The sequence below is a fragment of the Folsomia candida genome, unplaced genomic scaffold, assembly GCF_002217175.1.
Source record: "Folsomia candida strain VU population unplaced genomic scaffold, ASM221717v1 Fcan01_Sc001, whole genome shotgun sequence".
NCBI classification, from domain to species: domain Eukaryota; kingdom Metazoa; phylum Arthropoda; class Collembola; order Entomobryomorpha; family Isotomidae; genus Folsomia; species Folsomia candida.
Genome location: NW_019091193.1, coordinates 1373699 through 1383181, shown reverse-complemented (window position 1 = coordinate 1383181; position 9483 = coordinate 1373699). Strand labels below are relative to the sequence as shown.

At 36.5% G+C, this 9483-nt stretch overlaps 2 long non-coding RNA genes across 5 annotated transcripts; one reads left to right on the top strand and one right to left on the bottom strand.

The window, feature by feature from the left end:
• On the bottom strand, positions 1-5392 carry LOC110841803. Of its 4 annotated transcripts, XR_004833605.1 has the most exons (5): positions 4737-5392; positions 4261-4397; positions 4012-4186; positions 1209-3755; positions 1-1118 (listed from the first exon to the last, which is right to left on the bottom strand). It is a non-coding gene; the product is annotated as an uncharacterized LOC110841803 (long non-coding RNA). The 4 variants fall into 4 exon arrangements; XR_004833602.1 differs by having other exon boundaries at positions 1209-4186; XR_004833604.1 differs by having other exon boundaries at positions 1209-4186; positions 4808-5392.
• A 2111-nt stretch (positions 5393-7503) lies between these two features.
• LOC118434609 lies at positions 7504-8001 on the top strand. The gene is made up of 3 exons (XR_004834137.1): positions 7504-7596; positions 7666-7802; positions 7910-8001. It is a non-coding gene; the product is annotated as an uncharacterized LOC118434609 (long non-coding RNA).
• Positions 8002-9483: the final 1482 nt, after the last annotated feature.

Here is a 9483-nt window from a genome sequence, read left to right as displayed (position 1 = left end):
TAATTTTCAGTCACTTCGCCCACATTTATTAATTTGAGTTTGCCAATTAACACATAATCATGATCTGCGCAATTTGTGAGCGAACCTGTTTTTCAGTTGTAAATTATTCAGTCAAATTTCAACGGTAATGGTCGGTCGGAAGATAAACAGTCTACATAATTATTTCATTAAAAGTACATTAAACTAAAATGAATTGCACACATATTTATGTATGTACATAAAGTCTTTTCTCTCACAGATTACCCTACATACATTAAAATTTCAATAAATCTAACGCTGGGTTCTGTTTAAATCTTACAATTATATCCTACTAAATATATGTTTATATTTTTGTGATTATTTGACAATTTTGTATTTTTTTGTTTCCTAAATTACGCAAAATAAAATATACACTAGTATTCATAGTTCTATTGAAATAATTCTAGTGCACAAAAAGTGCATAACAAATATAGCTATATAATGTACAATAAGTACAACGAATACCACAAACATGTTTTATATAATTATTGTACAACTGGAACTGAATAATGTCCAAAGGGGACACTTTCGTTCTCATTTACATAGAATCTTGTTTGCTGGATGCCAGCAAATGCTCGTCGCTTCATTTTTTGCAAGGTTAATCCAGTCGAAGTGGCCAATAGTTGGTTGTGCTGATAGCTTGATAGTAAATGTTCACGAAGGAAAGATTTGTAGGTGTGATGAGTAATTCTTTGTTGAATTGATTTTGGTATTCCACTGGATTTCTGTAACCCGTTTAGCACACCCACACAATGCAGGCATTCCGCCGGTCTCTCCCCCATGCAAGATTCACATATTGGAAGGTACGAATAGGACGAGGGGCCCAAGGAGATGAATTCTAGTATGTTGCCAAAGCATATTGGCTTCCACATACCAGGAACATTTGAATTTTTTCTAGAGAACAATGAGGAGGAAATGGGGATCTCGGACATGTCAAAAATGTCCTCGAGTAGACGCATTTTCGACATAAATGTCCCCTCTGGGTCCTTGATAAGCACTGAAAGGGAATCAGTGTTGCCTGAAATGATCCTGCATCCAGGAAAGGCTGTTTGGATACGATCGAATCCCTGCATCACTGCCAACTTTGTGAGCTCTAGAACCTAGGGCAGAATAAAATTATTTCAACTCAAGTTAATTTGAGGTTGAAATAGTACGCATTAAGAAATGTATGTATTCAATTTTCTTCTTACCTGAAAGCCAATTATTGTGGGCTTGGCGTAAGTCTTCAGATCCAAGAGACGATGTGCATTTTTTAAGAAAGGTACTACTTTATTCATAACACTCAAAAGTTTCTAAAATTTAGGTATCACAGTATGTACAATTAATTATTTCAGATGATTATATATTTGCGCAAAAGTTGGAATATTTGCGTACCAGTACAAGTACTACTGTTGCACCCTCAATTATCACCACCACCATTACTCCGACATCAACCATACCAACCCCCACCACAACCATTCAACCTGCCCTGAAATTTTCTAAAGATCGTGAAAAAATAGGAAATTACTCAAGCGCGCAATTAATGATTCAGGCTGGTATGTACGGAGGGCTGACCATAAGTAATCGGATACGCCTTGAAGGAGTCTCTTTTTGCCCCACCTTTTCGGGTTGTTTGAAAGAGAAACTTTTATGCATCTTATGCTGAAAGTTTGATTAGCATACGACCATTGCAGGGTCGAGGAAGTGGTTGGATGTAACGGAATACAATGAAAAAACTGAAATCACTAAAATTGAGTATTTTCCTGTGATGCGGACTTTAACGTTTCAAGGGACCCCCCCCCCCGGCGGATATTCATCAATGTACCCTTAAATTTTTCCCAAATTCAACCTCTTCATTGTAAATATTTCATAAATGGGCTAAGAAACTTCGCATTGGCAGAAAATCACTTTAATCCGATGAAAAACAAGGTCGAGCTATTTTCGTGATTGATGACCTAACTCTCCAGAAAATCAATGACCTGGTCATCACCAACAGTCGAGTAATAGCTTGGGAAATAGCTCGGTAATTGGGCATTCATAAAACAAGTGTCGTCAGAATCCCACATGATTATCTTCTCCTGAATTAGGTTAGTGAAAAATTGGTTCAAATGAATTTGAGCATCGAGCAAAAAAAATTCAAGCGCATTTTTGTCATAAAAATTTAGACCTTCAAAACAGAAGCAAATACTATATGCTTAGCTATTCGTTGGGGACAAAACCTGGGTTCAGTTTTATGACCCTTTGGGTAAGCAGAAAAATATGCAGTGGACATATACTGACTGTATTCCCCCAAAAACGCTCATCGCTAAAAAACCAGCTTTTAAGGTAATGACAAAAAATTATTGGGACTTGGAAGAAATTCTAATTTTAGATATTCTCTCACATAAAACTACGATAACTGATGCTACTTATGCAGAAATTTTGAAGAGTTTGCGACAACCTGTTGTGGAGAAACGAAAGGGACTAAAACGGCGTCATTTACCTCATTTTCACCCGTTCAAATATCCAAAGTTGAACAGGGTGCCATTTTAAGCAACAAGATGACAGAATTATTTCACCTTGTAGTCTAGACCAGACCCCCACTGAGTACTACCAATATCGACATTTTAAAAAAACCTCCCGGGGAAAGTGATTTTCGACTATTTATTTGATTTTCTAGGTTTTTTGACCAGCAACACGAAACAATTTTTAAAACCAGGATAGGTTCTTTCAAATAAAACTGGACCACGTGTATTAACCTTGCAGGGGACCATATTAATAAGTGATGAATTAAGTCTCCCAAATTTATTGCTCCTTCACGGCGTATCCGATTACTTATGGTCCTTCCCTCGTATATTACAATAAATTGTGTATCATATTAAATTCACAAATAAATATGTAACCACTCATGTGCACCGTGCCATTATTTAGGGCTCACCGATGCGTTAAAAAATAATACGAGTACAAGTACTACCGCCGCCCCCTTGATTATTGTTACCACTACTCCTACTCCATTCACATCAACAATATTGATCACCACAACTGAACCTGCTTTGCAACTTTATAAAAGTAGCGAAAAACCAACCAATGATACATTAATGACCCAGACAGGTACAATGCATTGCTAATAATATTAAATTCAACTAATAATCTACCCATGTGCACCGTGTCGTTGACTTTAGTTATTTTTTTAGGGCTCAACGACACGTTAAATAATGTATCTGCACCACTACATCCATCCACCTTTGTGGAATTACTGCTTCGAAGTCCAATAAATGCAACTTTAACAGTGAGTGGGTGGAAATCCATAGAGTTTAACTTTTGTACACTACTTTTCATATTGTAGGAAACTCTTCCCAAAAAGTTGGGGAGAAGCCTATTTCGGTCGGTTCAATTAATCAAGCGGATGCTCATGCACCCCACGGAAGAACTGACGGCAGTAATGAAAGAGGAACTGACCGCAACATTACGAAGCATTCCCACATTTCCGGAAGAAATCTGTAAAAATCTACGATGGCAGAGAGAAATGAGGAAATTGCAGCCTCTCGTAAGAATTCTACAAGTCATTTTATTATATTAAAATTCAAACTCAATATTATACTCTATTCTTCACAGATTCCTCTGCAAAAAAACGCAGAATCATTTCAACGGAAACAGAAGACTCCAGTTCCTCCACCGCATCGGAACCGGAATCAGACCGGCTGCCAATCTACACACGGGATGCCGTCTCACTTAGACTAATGGAGATCGAAATGCTCATTAGAAATCTACGTAGAGACCTTAAACAACGATAATAATATTTTACAAAAATTAAACTTTATACTCTCCCAGCACTCTATGCAAAATATTGAATCAATAAAAAATTTAAAGTTCGACCATGACCACACCCACTGCCAGGGGGAGCAGCACACTGCCCCCCGGCGACACCACCCTCACACACCAACATCCATCAGCACATTTACCCTCGCCACCCCCCACCACCACCACCACAATTCATCACCAACCAATAGCAACATACATATGCATTTTAAGTACCTAAATAGACGCCATTTTAAATGCACGGTAATGGAGACGGGATACGATGCACTCAAACAGGGCGACGGGATCGGGTGGCCAATTGCTTCCTACTCTTATGTTTTATCAGTATTTGTCCAATTGGCTCTTTCAGCTCGGGGCAAAATATGTCCACGCGTTTCTCGTCTTCTCCATACTGAGAATAATATATAGTTGCTATTTCACATTCACATGTACATGGTGATTACGATAAGTTTAAGAAGGGCATACCCTGTAAATCACAAAGGCCGGGTTTTTCGTCGTCTTAATAGACAATCCAATAGTTTTTGGGGAAGAATTGATTTTCCTCACTCGAACCGGGGCATTCTCCAAAGATAGAGGAAAGATTATTGGAAATCTTCCGATCCCTAAAACAAAAATTAATTTCAGAAAACGAATGTCTGATTTAATTTATTATAGGATTAAAATCATTAATTATATATTTATAGGATTATTTTCAATAGCTTGCAAGGTAAAACAAATTCGACACAAAGTTATGCAAGTCCAGTGTGCTCGGCAGCAAAATGGCAAAGGCGTTCTGCACGCTTTTTTAGCACATTTTGATACCGAATTCTTGCCCTCGTTTCGCTAAAGAATACACAAAGCTTCAATTCGGCGAAATGGGATAGGCATCCGACAATAATTAGCAACATTGGCTAATACGACGCAGTTTGAATATTTGTATGACGGGTAAATTGGTTAATTACATCCAGTTAAGCCCATGTTGAAGATTGAAACTGTCAGGAATATTTTTTGAAAAAAGAAAACTCTTTCATACATCGTTTGGTTAGTAGTGTTGTCATCACTGTTTTGTTGGGTTTGTAAATCACGCAGAGCCAAATTTTCATGGGCAACGGGAACCTGCACTGGCGGAGGCACAGCGATTGTTGGACTCATTTTTTAAATTCAATTATCAAGCGTTAAGAATTATTACATTGAATATGTAAAAAAAATTGGGAAATTGTTCTCAACCTGTCCTCCACAATTTAATCAAGTTGTTCAACTGCGGCTTTATTCAACCTTACAAGCTTTTACTAACATGAAGATTCCACGTCAGTGCTTTCAGTCTAATCCCCAGCGGTGATAACCGAACAACAACCTCGTAGTCAGGGTGATGTTGTTTGCGTATTAGAATGAATACAATAGTTTTGCAAAATTAATCTGGGAGATATCACAAATCTTTGGTTGACTTGATAAAGTGGATTTATTTGTGAAGATAAACATTTTCAAGTGATAGATCTGTTATTAAATGAAGGAAAAAAACGATATGTATGCACATAACTGCGAACCCTAATATATATACATATATACGATATACTAGTTTATCTCGACCATAAAGGTATTCAATTTTGAGAACTGTGCACTCTCCGGAGTAATATTTAATACTGTTTTTATAATTACCGAGACTAATTCTTCTATGACAATTTTTGGTTTACAATCTAATAATCGAATTATCCACCCACAATTATGAATCACTCAATATTTGTTACTGATGCACATATCATACACATCAGTACATATTACATGACTAAATACATGTATGTATACATATGTACATATTACATGCTGATTAATGCAAACTTATGACCTAATTAAATTACGTTTATATTTTAAGACTCCCTTTAAACGTCATTTTATTTAACTAAATAATTATCCTATTTCCGAGCGTGACGATTGTAAGTGGATCTCTTCTTCACCTTTTCTTGTAGGATTGCTACAGCATTGATAGCTGCATTTGCAAATATTCACAAGCGCCCTGAGGTTTGATTTGTCTTAAAATGTCAATGCTCGGGTGGAAAGAAATATAACGCGAGGAAGTTTAAAGTTTCATGCCGAGAACGAGAAAATCTTCTGAGCTGTAATGGTCAACGCTGGAGCAATCATACTGGAGAAGGTGAAGAAGAGATCCAGTTACAATCTTCGGGCTCGGAAATAGGATAATTATTTAAGGTAAATCTAATCACGTTTAAAGGGAGTGTTAAAATATAAACGTAATTTAGGTCATTAAGGTTGTATTAACCAGCAAGTAATGTGTTTGTATGTATTTAGTCATGTAACATGTATGTATGTACTGATGCGTATAAAATGTGCATCAGTAGTACTTATTAATGTACATACAAATAACGTTGAAGTCATATATAATTATCTATACGACATATATATATTCGTAGAGTTGTATACAACTCTACGAAAATATGAAGCTCAATCTTCCGAAATTTCACCATCCCCGTCAAATTCTTTAACGACACTTCATCTTTTTAAGAAGTCTTAAATGCGCCTTAATAAGAAAATCGATTGCTTAAATAATGTCTGCTTAATGTGAAAAAAGTATTACGAAAAGGTATATTGAATACGAGATGTTTTTTGTAGATGTTTTTACATATTCATGAATTATTATTAGTTAAGATACCCTTAAGAATTTCACAGGTATGTATGTCAACCAGTATATGCGTTAATAATAAACTTGTAAATTTGCAATATCTTTTTTACAAGTCAATATGTGTGAAGCGGTTCACAATTTTATTATGATAACTTAACATTTATTTATTTACTGTGCAGCATATGTTTACTTTACAAGTTTTGTAGTTTCGAACAATGGTTTTTCCGCATTCATCTACTTCCTTTTCTACATCTTGTCGCAAAACCTTTATGTCAGTATCAACAGAACTATTAAAATTCCTCGGGTGGTGTGAATGAATTGGTAGATACAAGTTTACCGCTAGGTTAAATACACTCTAAACAAGTTGGAGATAATATTATTACCAATTTTATCTCCGTCGCAGAGTGACAACGATTATTACGTACATGGTGAGAAAATCATCACCATAATCGTCACTATGCATGGTCACAAATGGTATCTCCGCACAACATATAATTTTTTTACAGTGAGGAAATGAGTTGTTACACGACTTATTTTCCATTGGAGACATTTTATCTCCTGATGGATTCTTTTGAAGTTTCAAGTTGGCCCGAGCATAAAACTCGACGTAACCCTGAGTCGCGGTATTGTTTGACCACCACACATCGTGGCTTGAAATATTTTTTGTTTGCACATAAAATTTTGTTAAAATGAAAATCGTTCGAGTTTCGAGTGTATCGAAGGGGAAAAAATTAATACTAGGCGACGAAGACTACGACAAATTTGCACTAGCAGGTAGGGTTTACGTTTAAATGAATTAAATAAGGAAACTTTGCGAATTATTTCTATTTCCTAATCTACCAAAGTTAAGGAGAAATTTGTATTGGATCGGGACACACAAATTCATCTCGAGGATGAATATGGCGCTGAGATTGATCGGGAAATTTTTCCGGTGTTTGTGAACCAGCAGGACATACCAAATGTGGTTTTGAGAATTTTCGGAGAGGAGCAGGAACAACTCGTTCTTTCTGGTAAATTTTATTAAATACATACAGCTTAACTTACATTAATTCCCAATTAATTCTAAACCAAAGATGATTTGTTCTGTAGTTGGTAATGGATTGTCCTCGTATGGTTTTATCCCTCCCCCAACGAACACTCCAATTTTTGTAACTAACGAGGTCACCGAAATTGAGAATTACAAATCGGTAAATCCAATGAGTTTAATTAATTTGAAAACTCTGGTTTTAACATTTGGTTTTCATACTGAATTACAGATAATCGAATCGCACATACAGCAGGATCACAACTTGCAGAATCTGGTAACGAACTCAAATGAAAACTTGTTAGTCACTGCTGCCGCCTCATCTATTTTAATTAAGGAATTGGTGGCCAAATTAATTGAACTTAAAGGGTAAGTTCATTGAATTTTGGTACTATATCTCGTATATATGGATTATGTATTTATGTATTTTAGAAAACGTTGTCCTTTTAAAAATTATAACTTTTTGTACATTGCAGCACATCGCCCAGTTCAACTGACCAAAAAAGATTTGCCAGGGCAATTATCCTCGTCATTCCAGCATGGCGATATCCCGGAAGTGAAGACGGAACGGTAAGGACTGTGGATTACTTTGAATGATAAATTAACTTCCATAACAATTATCTAAAATTAACTTACCTTCAATATATTGATGTCACTCCTTTCTAGGATATTTTATTCGACCAAGTCGGGCGAGGTGGTCTCATCCAAGCCAGACTACGACATATTCACAAAGCTCTCTTCAAGAACCAACCTAAGACTAAAAAGCGGAAGGAATTGGTTATAGGTGGGCCCTTACCAAAACGTCCTAATATTGACCTCATCGAGGATACCGACTCAGCGACAATTCAAGTACTAGTAAGCTGAACGGTATTTGCTCAAAGACGGCTCGGAAGGAAATTGAAAGTTTGATGATCGAGACACTCCCCCATCGAAACATCTTACGAAAATCCAGCCAATTGTCAATTCTCCCAACTTATAAGAAGTTTTTGGAGTGTGACTACTTGGTAACTATTTACTAATTTACTTGTATTGAATAATATGACCAATAAAATCAACGGTAATTCTTATTGTATTGCAGATTAACTACGAGTTTTCCTTGATACGGCTGATAATTTCCTCAAAGTCTGGACATCGATCGCTGCCAAAATTGTGCAAAAGGGGCAGCAGCTTAGTAATTCTCCATCATTTAGAAAATTTATATCCGACGAGGCCCGTGAGTATTAGCAGATTAAATATAATCATTTATACATAGTCATAGACTTCATCTTCTAATTCTCAATTATGCGTAGGCAATTGGGACACTAATATTGCATCGCTGTTTTCGCTCCTGTACCTAATCCCACCAGCCCCACAAGGACAGGGGAAGGGTAGTCGGTCGAAAACTGGGGACGCCAAGGAACTTCTAATCTCCTATTATAAAGTATATTAGAAATTTATTAGACTTTTATCATTTTAATTTGTTTGTAACAATTTTTATTTTGATTCTAATTAAGTCCGGAACGCCTTTACAATCTATTCTGGACACGTGGAAGACTGAAAAAAGCCAACCCAACCTTCTTTGTCTTGGGGATAGTTCGAAGGACCTGAATTCGTTCTTCATTGTTTGCGACCGGAAGATTCTCCCAATATCTGCGGGAAACTCTGCTGAAGCGATCGACACCCTTTTCAAGGCCCATTACGTTTTTGCTACTGAATACGACAAGAATTTATCTGGATTCTGGAAATTTATTCAAGTATATTTGTATAAATTGGACACAGATACGACTCCACTACCGCGCAAGGTTAAGCAACTTTACTCCCAATTAGCAAGTGTTTTTGAAGATTTACATTAATATCCATAAACATGTTTAAATGTATTGAGTGCTCCAAATTATTTAGTACAATTTTAGAAATTAAGGACCACTTAAAATACGTCCACGCTTATGGTCACGTCCACTTTACTCGTATGCTGTGCCCTAACGAATCTTGCAACGTTGAAATTAATAGCTGGGATGGATTATGGCGTCACTTAAAGTCATTCCATGAGTCAAGTATTAGTTCTGGCGTGAAA